Source organism: Phoenix dactylifera, chromosome 10 (genome assembly GCF_009389715.1).
Source record: "Phoenix dactylifera cultivar Barhee BC4 chromosome 10, palm_55x_up_171113_PBpolish2nd_filt_p, whole genome shotgun sequence".
NCBI lineage: Eukaryota > Viridiplantae > Streptophyta > Magnoliopsida > Arecales > Arecaceae > Phoenix > Phoenix dactylifera.
This window is the reverse complement of record NC_052401.1, coordinates 110,202-124,014: the sequence shown is the minus strand read 5'-3', so window position 1 is coordinate 124,014 and position 13,813 is coordinate 110,202. Positions and strand designations below refer to the sequence as shown.

At 40.6% G+C, this 13,813-nt stretch overlaps 1 pseudogene across 1 annotated transcript; it reads left to right on the top strand.

Moving 5' to 3' along the window:
• The first annotated feature begins 1,075 nt into the window (after window positions 1–1,075).
• On the top strand, window positions 1,076–13,214 carry LOC103697643 (annotated as a pseudogene). Its single transcript, XR_005513577.1, has 16 exons — window positions 1,076–1,334; window positions 1,710–1,806; window positions 1,916–2,013; window positions 2,285–2,440; window positions 3,625–3,702; window positions 3,956–4,087; window positions 7,825–7,905; window positions 8,073–8,144; window positions 8,255–8,345; window positions 9,696–9,840; window positions 9,968–10,056; window positions 11,037–11,132; window positions 11,284–11,351; window positions 11,472–11,571; window positions 12,232–12,291; window positions 12,823–13,214. The product of XR_005513577.1 is annotated as a pyruvate kinase 1, cytosolic-like (transcript).
• The last annotated feature ends 599 nt before the right edge of the window (window positions 13,215–13,813 follow it).

The window sequence follows — 13,813 nt, the reverse complement described above, 5'->3', positions numbered from 1 at the left end:
AAAAAAAAAAAAAACCCTTCAAACCCCCCTTAAACCCCTCCTTCCCCATTCCCCCTTCTCCCTCTCGTCGCCGGCATTCTCCCGATCTCCGACCACCTCGCCGGCTTCTTCCGGAACCACCTCGCCGGCTTCTCCCGAATTTTTTTTTTTCACGGTTCGTGCTCCGTTCGGCACTGGATCGCCGAACAAAAGGCTTCTGTTCGGCTGAACAGTGCCGAACAGAAGCCTTCTGTTCGGCAACCCTCAACCGAACAGATCTGTTCGGCTGCACAGTGCCGAACAGAAGGCTTCTGTCCGGCACTGTTCACCCGAACAGAAGCCTTTTGTTCGGCGATCCAGTGCCGAACGGAGCACGAACCGTGAAAAAAAAAAATTTCGGGAGAAGCCGGCGAGGTGGTTCCGGGAGAAGCCGGCGAGGTGGTCGGAGATCGGGAGAATGCCGGCGACGAGAGGGAGAAGGGGGAACGGGGGGTTTTGGGCGTTGGCTAGGTGTTTTGGAGGGGAAGAGCGGGGTGGGGGGGGTTTGGGGGGTGTAGAGAGCAATTTAGGTGAGGGGGTGGGGAGGGTGGGGGGTAATTTAGGAATTTTTAATTTTTTAGGGGTGTCCTTAGCAAATGGGGGGGGGGGGGGGGGTGTAGAGAGTATTTAATTTTTTTTTAATTTTTGGGGGGTGTCCTGAGCAATAGGGGGGGGTGTATATAGAACCACCCTGTGGGTTTTGCGGGCGGAAGGCAGTAAATCTACCAGTGGGAGCGGTGCCGGCAGGGCCCCCGGTTTTTGGCCGCCTGCGCCCACCGATCTAGTCCCTTGGACTTGGTCATGATGATGCTCCCCGGCTACCGGTACGGAGCGCGGTTGCATTTCCGGTACGGAGCGCAGCCTCAACTCATTTATTATTCATCTACGACGTCCCGGGGCTATAAACAACGGCACGGAAGTATGTGTGGTTGTCCTTTTTTTTTTTTTTTGGTAAAATGTATGGTTGTCCTTCACCGGTATGTAAGTACCTATATTATTTTTTAATAATAATCAGGGTTAATTAATCCCATAACTAACGATGATTTGGGACCGATGCCGATCGGGAGAAGGCATCATCGCTGTCAAAAAATAAATAGGCAGGGTCAGAGAAGGGCAAAGGAAGCGAGAGCCTCTGCTGAGCCGCCTCCCTGCTTTCCTCTACTCGTGGTCGAACGAGGGTTTTGTGGGTGTCTCTCTACCATCCATCCGCCTGATCGGAGCGCGAAGCGGAATCGAGAAAGCACAAGATGCATTCGACTCACCTGCTCCTCGAAGAGCCCATCAGGATGGCTTCCATCCTGGAGCCATCCAAACCCGTATGTTCTATTAGCCCCGCCTCCTACACCTCCTCCGCCTCCTCCTTTTCCTCGACTATGATTCCCTTGTGTGTGTGTAATTTTTTCCTAAAAAAACCGGAAGAATTTGACCTTTCCACATGGATGTGGGTCTGGAGACAGCACATCGAGTTCCGGGAAAAAAATGTCCTAGGATATTCACTTCTAAAAACGGAGGATTTTGTTTTAAAGATATGATACATCCTTGTTTGTTGGGGTGGTTCTATTTCGATGCCCAGTTTACAAAGGTAGAAAAGTGAGGCAAAATCTCGGGTGAAAGATCTAAGAAGGATCGATGATGCTGATTGGATCGTATGCTATTTCACTCGCTAAGCTTTGAATTTTCTGTTTCTGCAGAGCTTTTTCCCTGCGATGACCAAGATCGTGGGGACGCTCGGCCCCAAGTCCCGAACCGTCGAGGTGATCTCTGCCTGCCTCAAGGCTGGGATGTCCGGTAACTTCCTCTTGGATTTTATATATCCTTCCCATCTTTCTGATGATTTAAAGCTTCTCTATCTCTTTTACAATTGTTTCTTATATAAAAAAAAAACTTCTTGTGGCAGTGGCTCGCTTTGACTTTTCATGGGGGGACGTTGATTATCACCAGGAGACTCTGGAAAATCTCAAGATGGCTGTCAAAAGCACCAAAAAGCTGTGTGCGGTAAGTTTATTATTACCAGCCACCCGACAATCCCATCTGCCGGTTGCAAATTATGTTCTGCGAGATCCCTCTTAGCTGCCGCTGCCCTTTTTGTTTTCTTGAGTGTTCAGTTAGAAATCAATCCTCTGTCCCTTTAAATTCATTTTTCTGCTAGTGGTCTCAGTCAGAGCTTCAACTAAATCCGAGGTTGATGTTAACTTTTGTCTATGGTGTCATGTTCTTTCCATGGATTATATGATTTTAATTGACTGAATTTTGTCTCCTTTTCTAGGTTATGCTAGATACGGTGGGTCCAGAGCTGCAGGTTGTCAATAAAAGTGAACGTGCAATTTCACTTGAGGCGGATGCGTTTGTTGTTTTGACCCCTGACCAGGAGCAAGAAGCCTCCTCTAAGTTGTTGCCAATTAATTTCAGCGGACTATCAAAGGCAAGCAATGGTCATCCTCAAAATATTGCCTCTTCCTATGTTTTACAATGCACCATGGATGTTATAAACATCGTTTGCATTTGCACGAGTCTTGAGCTAATTTACTGTGCTCGTCTGGACAAAATTGTTATATCTCAACCTGATGCCTGTGCCTTTTTGTCCATGCGATTTGTATGAATTCAAGATATGTGCTTGAACCCTTTCTTTTATTTTGCTGGACATGCCACTTACACAATTTAGATAGCTAATTGGAATAAATCTTTGTCGTTGCACAATTTAAGCTTACGAATCCAAGGAGCAATCCTTTGAAGGTCCCATATATGTTGAATTAGTCTAGAAAAAGAGGTAATGGTGGAATGGTGAAGATTTTGATGGAAGGAATTACATTCATCTCTAAGGCATAATTCATTAGTTAAAGAGCTCAAATTATGTGTCAAAAATTCGTTCTATGAGGAAGTTCTCTTTTAAATTTTAGAAAAGTAGAAATGCAAGGGTGAGTATTTTATCTCATGATGCAGATTCTCATGATTAAGACCATATATGGACAACATATTCTTGAAACAATATAATAAATAAAATATGAAAAATGTAAGAAAGTTAGACAAAAAACAACCACTCTAGAAGGGGATGCAAGAGGCACTAGTCTTAAAAAGATTGCAGTTAGCACTCGAAATGAAGTTAAATGTTAGGATAGGAAGGGTGGTTTTCGACGAGTGTAAAAAAGGGATGGTCATTTATGGCATCATAATAAATTTTTCACTATCCTTATCCATGGCAGTTTGTAGTTTAGTTCAGTATCTTCAAAAGTTTATCTTCATTTTTTGTGGTTTTGCGATACATTATTGACATGCAAATATGTGTTCTTACATCCTCATTGTTACTATATGTTTGCACATGCATGTTACTGTTGAAAATTTCTCAAACCTCACCTGCACATTGTAGACATGTTACTCGATATCACATTACCTCATCTGCCTGCCTGCATTTTTTTTAATGAGTTCATATGGCTATGATTTCTTGATTATAAGGTCCAACTTGACCAACAAAATCATTTAGGTTGCTACATTGCCATCAAGTTCAACTTAAAATGTCTGCATTGGCGCTACCATACAATATAACTGTAATTTGTACTTCGACTTCCATTTTTCTCTTTATATTTAATAGTTTTAATCTTTTAATTGCAGGCTGTGAAGCCAGGAGACACAATATTCATCGGCCAATACTTGTTTACTGGAAGTGAAACTACTTCTGTCTGGTTGGAGGTATGAATTTGGTAGACTTAGCTGATCTAATTTCTTAACATAGTGATTAGCTGACCCAAACGCTGCCTCCCTTGGTTCATTGTGCTCATGGACTAACATGGCTTGACAAAATCTCTATCTTCACCCACTAGCTTAGGTGGAATTGATTTGATTTGCTGACTCAGTGCATGAGTTGAAATTATCACCAACTTTATCTATATTGTTTTTGTATTTATTTGCATTCTTAAGAAAGCCTTGGGGCTATATGATGCAGGTAGCTGAATTGAAAGGTGATGATGTTGTTTGTGTGATAAAGAACACTGCTACTCTGGCTGGATCTCTATTCACCTTGCATATCTTGCAAATCCACATTAATTTGCCTACACTTTCTGATGCCGACAAGGATGTAAGTGATATATTTTTTACGTTATATATATGTATATTTTCTTTTAGTGCAACAATATGTTTTGTGGCCTTGTATATCTACTTAAATCCTCATTTCTTGACATGATTCTTTGAACTTTTTTTTGAGCATCTATACACATGATCTTGTTCTTTGGACTGATATCTATGGATTGTTGAAACTTAAAATGCAGTGTCCGTACCAAGATTCACAATCTCAGGATCGGACCCTATACCAACCACCATGCTGATATAGTATTGGTATGTTCGATACGGGTTCGGTTTGACGTATCAAGAATTGGTATGACCTCACATATAAGTTTTGGTTCGGTATCGGTATGGTATGGTAGAGCTAAATCAAGGTGGTATGCCTGATATGGGGCGGTATGCACCGATATGGCAAATCTTGGTCCGTACCTATCTTGTTATTAGGTCTAAACATTTATGATGCTTTCCTAATTATAGCCAGCGAAATGGCTTTGTTGTTGGAAATTGGACCCGGGGGCGATGATCGGCTGAGGAGGAGCTCTGGTGCTGGATCGGCAGGAGGAGGCGGTCCGTCGGCGAGCGGCGTCCTCCGGTAGACCTGCAACAAGCCGGTGGCCGGAAACCCCGGCGCCGGCCCTCCGATGCTTAAGTTAGAGGAGGAGATATAAGTAGGAGCAATATGTCCAGAGTTTCAGCGTCCAGCCCCCTTCAAGGTAGAGGGGTTCTCCTTTTATAGGGGGTGCTGGGTTACCTGTGATGCGACGGGACCAGGTTGCCGTATGACTGAGCACATCGCATGAATTGGTACACGATCATGTGAATTAATGCCTTGCCGTAGAGGACGAGGTCGGAATCAGGGAGTTGTCACGGCTGACTGAACGCAGCCGAGCTGATTTGCCGTGGAGGACTGGAGATCCGCAGACAGCAGGAGCCATGCACATTAATTGTTGAGTAAGCCGGGGGTCTGCAGAGTCCATGCGCATTAATTGTTGAGTAAGCCGGGGGTATGCAGAGACCATGTGCATTAATTGTTGAGTAAGCCGCTCAAGGCGTGGTCCCAAATCGGGCCGTAGGAGGATGTGACCGCAGCGGGCAGTCGGTGAGGTCCGACTTCCGGGATCGGATGCCTTCCGAGATCGGGCGTTTTCTAGGTCGGGACGTTCCGAGGTTGAGAGCTTTGGAGTTGGGCGCCTGGTAGGGCGTCAGGCCGGTCGTCCGAGGTCGGGCGCTTGGTTGGGTGTTTGAGGTCGGGCGCCAGGTTGGTCGTCCGAGGTCGGGTGCTTCCAATCACGTGTTTTGGGGAGACTTGTATTTCCCTCACAACAGGCTTAATGCTTAATTTTATATACCATATATAATTCAAATATATGTATTATTAGTAACAATGGAAAACATTGATCATGAAGACCATCCTATAGGAAGAAGGGTGGCTTTGATTTTCCAACTTCAAAAAAGGAGGAAGTGAAAGTGAGCCCTCCCCTCCCTCCCATGGCCATAATTGGTTGCTCTTTCTCTCTCTCTCTCTTGCATTACGAAACTTTCTTGCTAAAAAGAAAGGCTTTCCATGATTCTGCTTAAAAATGCCCCATCTTCCCCCTTGACCTTAACCATCTAACAATGTGACTTTTAGGTTGGCCATGTACTATAGGTTTGATCTGTGCCCTAAGGAATATAAATCAACAAATAGAAAAGAGGAACCTTAGATCTTTCATAGTTCTTGTAGATATATAATTTAAATGGGTAAAACATTTTGGTAACTTTTGTCTAAATTCGACAATGAGGGTCCTATATCGATGATTTGAGCTAGGGGGTGTGATCTATTATCTCTAAATTGCTTCTGGAGACTCCTAGTCCATGCATCAAGTGGTCAAAAAATGGACAATTTAAATAACATGAATGTTATACATGGTTTTTTTCACCATTTGATGCATAGGTTAGGGGTTTTCAAATCATAAAACTTTTTGTATTCAAGCATTTTAGAGGTAGTAGATCATATATAATAACTTGGATTATCGATGTGGATCTAATCTAGACCCAACTGGATTTGAGTGGAGATCTATTTGAGTGTAGCCATATCTATCTCTCTGCATGTGTATATGTCTGGGACTAGTGGAACCCTTGCTTGGTTAATGTTAATTAGTATAACAGTATGTTGTAGTTCTGTTAGTCACAATTGACCTTCTATATTTCATGGCAACCCCTCTTAGTTGGCTTACCTAGGTATATAATGCCAAATTAGTGGGTTCAATGTAAAGTTTGTCCTTTCTTACAGACTCCTGGAACCTTGATGGTTGATACCATGGTCTTTCTTACAGTCTTTTCGAACCTTGATGGTTGATACCATGGTCTGCTGTGCCGGTACCGGGTACTGAACCGGTTGTCCAGCGGCATGGGTTGGTTCGAATCTATGCTGTGCCATGCGGGGCCTCTACTGACACAGTAGAGGAGGCGGAGGAGAGGGCGAACGAGAGAGAGGAAGAGAGAGAAGGGGGAGAGAGGGAGGGAGGCCGGCGCTCGGGCAGGAGGCCGCGGCCGCGTTTTCGATTCCGTTCGAAATAGGAGTCCGATCGCTAAAAAAATTTACGATTTTTAAGTGAAGTCGGTAAATTGTTTGCCGATGTCATTTGCTGATTTCACTTAAAAATCGTAAAAGTTTTTAGCAGCTGGACCCCTGTTTCAATTGAAACAGAGAACCCGGCCACGACCTTCGTCTCCTGCCCAGGCGTCGGCCTCCGACGGCCTCCCTCTCTTTCCCTCTCTCTCTCTCTCTCCCGCATGCTCTCTTTTTGCTCTTTCGTTCTCCTTCTCCCCCTCGGGCAACGGATTTCGTTTTCGTTACTAGAACTGTCCCGGTCCGCCGCTGGGGCAGCTCAGTACGACTCGAACCGTCCGGTTCGGGACGGTTCCGCCGACCTTGATTCATACCGTGTTTATGAATGTTGAATCTATAGAGACGACACAAGGATTGTTGGTTGTTCAAGGACTCTCAGTCATCTTGTCAATCGCTCTTCTTATTCTCTTAGATAAAGCTATATGTCAATCATTTTGAGTCAAAATTGACCGCCTCTATTTTCATGGCAATCCCTCTTAGTTGGCTTATCTAGGTATGTAATGCCAAATTGGAGCATTAAATGTAATGCTTGTAGCCTTGGACACAGTCTCCTCAAACCTCGATGGTTCATATGTTGTCTATAAATGCTGAACTCATAGAGATGACATACGGGTTGTTGGTTTGGTTGCTGGTTGGTCGATGGCCTTTCAGTCATCTTGTCAATCGCTCTTCTAATACTTTAAGCTATATAAAGAACTTTTTTGAGGCAAAATTGACTTGTATTGGAGCATACTCCATTCATTGACATTACTCCGCATGTTTATGTATATTGTTGTTTTGGTTTATTGCCAAGGGTTTTCTTGAATGTTCTTTTTTTTTTTTTGACTTTTTAATGCTTAATTGACTTTATCTTTTGCAAAATATCATATCACTATATCCTATAGTATTTGTCATCCTAAGCCAAGCATGCTATCTGAACTCTGCTAAACAAAGAGAATGGTACCAATAAGTAAGTTAGGTTCATTTTTCTGCAATTGCTAATCTTTGCTTATGTATGTATGTATGTTTGCATGCACACACACATGCATATATGTATATAATATGATCATACTTAACTGTCAGATAAATCTTAATATTTTCTTAATTATTTTTTAAATTTTCAAAAGCGTTTAATTGATTTGATGTGTTATTAATAATTTCAGGTTATTAGTACATGGGGTGTTCGAAACAAAATTGACTTCCTCTCATTATCTTATACGAGACATGCAGAAGATGTTCGACATGTAAGGACATCTTGTATTGGTTTCTTTTTGTCTTTTCCTCTGATTGAAGTGATGTAGTTGTCTTTTTATTGCAATTTGTGTTTGCTCTATAGTTGGTGCTCAGATTTTGGTTTGCTTCCTTTTCCAATATTTTATTCAATAATGGGGAGTGTGTTGTTCGGGTGCAGGCACGAGTGTTCCTCTCAAAGTTAGGTGATCTTAATCAAACCCAGATATATGCTAAAATTGAAAACATAGAGGTGGGTTGCAAGATATTTTTCTGAACTAGTCTTTCTTTCTCTTTTCTCTCTTTATTTTTCTTTTTTTTTCATTTCAATTAAGTAATGTTCTGTTACTCATTTTCTTGCAGGGCCTAACCCACTTTTGATGAGATTCTACAAGAAGCAGATGGCATTATTCTTTCACGGGGCAATCTGGGAATAGATCTCCCACCTGAGAAGGTTGATGATCCCAACTTAGCTTCGATAAGATGTGATACATGCATTATTATTTGTTCTTTTTGATGCAAATAAATATAATGATAAGGAATTTGTGTAAAGAATGCATTTTTTTAAGCAAGCTCAGTCATTCGAATCTTGGTGACACCTTTATTTATTTGACAACAAATTAGGCTAAATGGAATTACTTGAATGAATTTCATGTAACTGGGTTTTTGTTGATAATAGCTAATATCCTGCTCTTCTTTGTTACGCTTTTAAATTGTAAGGATACCGCTGCAAACAAATATAAGTGTTGCAGTGCATGCATAACAAGTTTTCGCAACTTGTTTGACGCATTTGTGGTTTTCTATATATTCCCAAGGACAGTAGTGGCATAACAAACAATCATCATCCCATATGCTTATAGTGTTCCAAGTGGATCATGCTTGACATGGCACATGGGAATTCCTGTCCTGAGAAGTTCTATTTTGTTGCATGACATTCCATGGTTTGTATTTTATTCCCTGAATCCTCTCACGAATATGATGAGTTGTTTTCTTTGCATGTGAAAACAATTCTTTGGCATACTGGTTGTGAATAAACCTGAGTTAGATGATATGAGAGTGGAGAAATCGGTTTCCTCCCTTGGCATAATATCCGGATCTTGACAGTTCATCAATGTATATAATCAAACTAAACTTTTCATTTTCCTTTGTAGTATGCTGCTATTAGTTCCAAGTCAGATATATTTCTTCTCTTGCTACTTTAGCATATAAAATATGGCCTTGGGAGAACCTTTAATGAAAGTTGCTCGAGAATATGAACACAGGTGAGACCATGGAAAAAGAAAAGCTGAGTTTTGAATTAGACAAAGGTTACTCATTGTGGTTACTCATTGAGGAAATTTTAGAAAGCTCATTGAAAGAAATATTTGTAGATTGTAGGACAGACCACTCTAATCAAGAACAACCACGTAGTCAGGATTTGATGTGACCTGGAATGGGGTGAATTATTTTTGTTCAGCGGGTATTGGAGATAAATTGAGTAAGAATTTCTTATAAAAGCAATAAAGAAACAGAAAAGGAAAAAAAGAAATTCAAGAGAATTTTATAGAATCCCAATAGACTTCTGAACAATTATGAAATTTCTTAAATCATTTTTTGCAATTCGTGGGGTAAGAAAACTTTTCTTAAAAATTTTGGAAGACTGATATTTTTCGGATTTTTGCAAACTATTTTACTATGGTCATTTCCTGATTCTTGTTTTGTTGTATGTTGCCAATTCTCTTTGCTTCGCTACCGCAGAACGTCAACTTTTTAACCGTTAAAAATATCTAAACCTTATAATCTGATCGTCATGTATTGTTTGCAGGTGTTTTTATTTCAAAAAGCTGCTGTCTACAAATGTAACATGGCTGGTAAGCCTGCTGTGGTTACTCGTGTGGTGGACAGTATGACTGACAACCTGAGACCAACCCGTGCAGAAGCAACTGATGTGGCTAATGCAGTACTTGATGGTGAATTATGTTCTATACGATTTTGATTTCTGTGTTATTTAATTTTGTTATTCCAGAATATAAATTCATTTCTTAATTGTATCATGAAGAACTTGCAATTTTCATTCTCAGTCTTGATTTGTTTCAGGAAGTGATGCAATTCTTTTAGGTGCTGAAACTCTTCGAGGATTATATCCTGTTGAGACTATTTCAATTGTGGGTAAAATTTGTTCAGAGGTCAGTCTTTGCTAATGCTCACTAGTGTTAGATCTTTGTTGAGGTGTATGTCTTTATGCTTAGCTTGTGAGGAAGGTTTTGTAAATTTTTTGTTGTGATGGAAATTGATAGGGGCTAGATGCAAAAGGATTTGTCATGCCAATTGAATAATTGCACCAAGGTTTTTCTGCAGTAACTATCTTACATGTAGAGCTGTACCTGATCTCCTTTCTTTGCATAAAGTCTGGTTCTACTTATAAACTTGGGGCAAAGTGGTTTTTCTTTTTTAACATCAGATTTTTGTGGCTTTTTCTGTTGTGATGCTTTTTATAGGGATTCTTAATTCTGGAAGATCTTGAATTTAGGTTTGCATTTCACTTGCTAAGTGACCTGATCAACTTTCTGGTGTCTATTTCAGAAAAACAATGATTATGCCATGGTTAGATAAAGTTTAGACACACATACATACATAGATACATATGTATACATGTATCTATGCATATATGCATGCTTTAGCCTGACTAAGAAAGGGTTATGGTTGCCTTTGTATTGGTCCTTAAGTTCTTTACAACGGCTATAAATTCTTGTTCTAGCTTTTGTGGCGGGCTTCCAGTAACATAATGAATTAATGATAAATGAGAGTCCATTGAAGGTTCAGTAGCTTATTCAATAGGGTCATAAAAAAATGAGGAACGTGTTGGGTGGAATAGAGATAGAAAGAAGCTTTATATGGCTATGATAAGGCAGGTTGGGATGTTTCAGCCAAGTTACGGATATCATGAATGGAGGATTAAATTGCTGTAAGAAGTTGGCAGAAAAGTAGCCTCTTCTTTTATGAAATTATATATTTATTTGTTTTATATCATATTTTCTGAAATGTTTTCAATAAAGCGGGACATGCTCCCTAATGGTTGTGATTGTTAGGGCCACGCTCATATCCTCTCCCTGATTCTGCTTTTTTTTTTATTGCGTTTTTGTTCATGGTAAAATCTGCTTTGCAGGCTGAGAAGGTTTTCAACCAGGATTTGTACTTCAAGAAGACCGTGAAATATGTTGGTGAACCAATGACCCACCTGGAGTCTATTGCTTCATCTGCCGTATGTTCCCCCTTAATGAACCTTAGCTCGCTACCATTTAACGCAGCGTATTTTTCTTCTAATTTACATTTAGTTTAGAAATTAGAGACAATAAGAATGATTTTTTATTGGAAATGTTGTTTAATAAGTTCACTATCATGATCTTGTCTAGGTACGTGCTGCTATCAAGGTTAAGGCTTCTGTTATCATTTGCTTTACTTCATCAGGAAGAGCTGCAAGGTGCTGTTGTGATACAAACTACATATTGGTCTGCCATTTGTTAATTCAATGGTGCATGTTGATTTTTTTCCTTCCACATACATTCATGAGGAATTCTAATATCTTGCATATTATGCACAGATTAATTGCAAAGTATAGGCCTACTATGCCTGTCTTATCAGTTGTTATCCCGCGGCTCAAAACAAACCAACTTCGATGGAGTTTCACTGGGGCTTTTGAGGTAAGTGGGTTTTCTTCAATTCTTTAATATTTATTCTAGATCATGCAAATGAGTTGTTGGAGCAGGATGCTGTTTGCTATTCCGTTTCAACCAAGGTCTGACGAACCGGCCCGTACCGGTCGGTTCGAGCCATATCGGATCGGTCCGGCTTGTAATCGGTACGCCGGAGCCGTGGAAACCGGTACGAGTCAAACTCAGCTGGAGCTGGAGAAGATGAAGAGAAGAAGAGAGAGCGGGGAAGAGAGGGAGGAGAGGCCTCTGCCACCCGCGGAGGACCGGCGGAGGCCGAGGGAGGGCGGGGGAGGGCGCGGCAGAGGCGGCCGCCGCTGCCGCCGCCGCATCCCCAGCCCAGCTCTGGCGGGGAAGAGTGTTCCGGTTCGGGTACCGGTTTAAACCGGTCCGGTAGGCGATCGGTATGCCTACCGGTACCGGTATGGCGAATCTTATTTTTTACTATTATGGTTTCAGACTTTTTTTTTTTTTTGGGGGGGGGGGGGGTGGGGGGATATGAGCTAAACATAGTGGTGTTAAGAAGCTGATGGTGAACCTGTTTTATTCCTTATTTCTTACATCACATTTTAATAGGTTTTTGTTTATTCAAGGCTCTTCGATGCCTTGTATCTGACTACCCAAATTGATGAATGATTATGTTATGGGCAGGCTAGGCAATCACTTATAGTCCGGGGCCTTTTTCCCATGCTCGCGGATCCTCGACATCCGGTAAGTATATATTTTTCCTTTTTATAAGCTTTATTTATTTTACTAGTTTCAGTGCTTTGAAATTAGTACAATTTTCTTGTCAGGTTGCTGGATTCTATGTAAAAAAGTTTCAGGGTATTTATTGTATCACATCATGGTAGTTGATAGCAATTTTAATTCACGTAACTAATACAACAGAAAATAAGATTTTCAACTGCAAGCAAGCAACACTAGCTAAAATGGTTGTTCGACCAAAGGTGTAAGAGGTAGATGGATTATCCAACATCATCGGCGAACTGGTTTGACTATGGGTTATAACAGTTGAAATTTATGGATTTTTTAGAGCTGCAGGCACGTGGGATGCTTGTTTCTGTTCTAGATTAATGTTCACTCGTTCTAAATATTAATTATTCCTGTTACTTTTAGAAAGAAACAGGTCTGCTGATTGATGGCTCTTTTTTCTCTTATATTTAAGCACATTATACGCCTGAGGTTGTGCATATAATTCTCATCAGCTGGAGGTCTGATGTTTTACTTTTTGTGCTTCTGCAGGCTGAGTCTACAAATGCTACCAATGAGTCTGTTCTGAAGGTTGCTCTTGATCACGGCAAGGCCTCTGGTGTGATAAAGTCCCATGATCGAGTTGTCGTCTGCCAGAAAGTCGGGGATGCTTCGGTGGTCAAGATTATCGAGTTAGAGGACTGAACAATAGCAATTCCTGCATGATGGTCCGGTTCAAAGGAGAGCTTGCTGAGATACCTATAATTTATTGAGTGGACACCGAGGCAATTCTTACTCTAGTTAATGCTATTAATACAGCCAACAATATCTGGAGTTGGTTACAATCTTCAAATTGCATGTTGAGTCTCCCTGTCGTGTAGTCTTAGAGAATTGCTATGATGCTTGCTCTTGGAATAATATAGGTTTGGTGCATTGCTGATGGAGTTTTTGGGCATAGTCACCTCGTGGGAGGGACTTGTGCACTGCATTGCATAGGTGAGCGGGCAGGGTATGTTGTGTGCTACCTATGCCACTGGTTCTGGCTCGTGAAATCAAGTCATTCAACATGCCATCTCATCGACATGGCTTGATTTCCCACCTCAGGGCTTTTGAAATCTTGGTTAGAGGCAGTGTTTTATTTTGAGTCTCCCGAATTCATGTTAAATGGTTTGGGAGGGTTTGGTGATCCAAATCCAAATGGGATCATTAAGATGTTTTTAGATTATTGGTGAAATAATTTGATCTTTGTTGAAAGATTTTCTGGCATCACTCAGTAATTTAATAGGTATTTAATGGAAATCTAAAATCTTTGCTCGCATAGTGCCTAAAATGTTTTTGACATATTTTATAAAAATATATTATTAATTTTATAAATTATTAAATCTGTAAAAAAATATTAATTATTATTATAGAATTAATTTTTTATTTGTATGTATAGTATATTGTTATTTTAATATTAATATTTATTTGACTATGAAAATAAGTTGAATTGAAGTAATATATTAAATAATTTTATATTATAAATATAAAGAATAATAATATA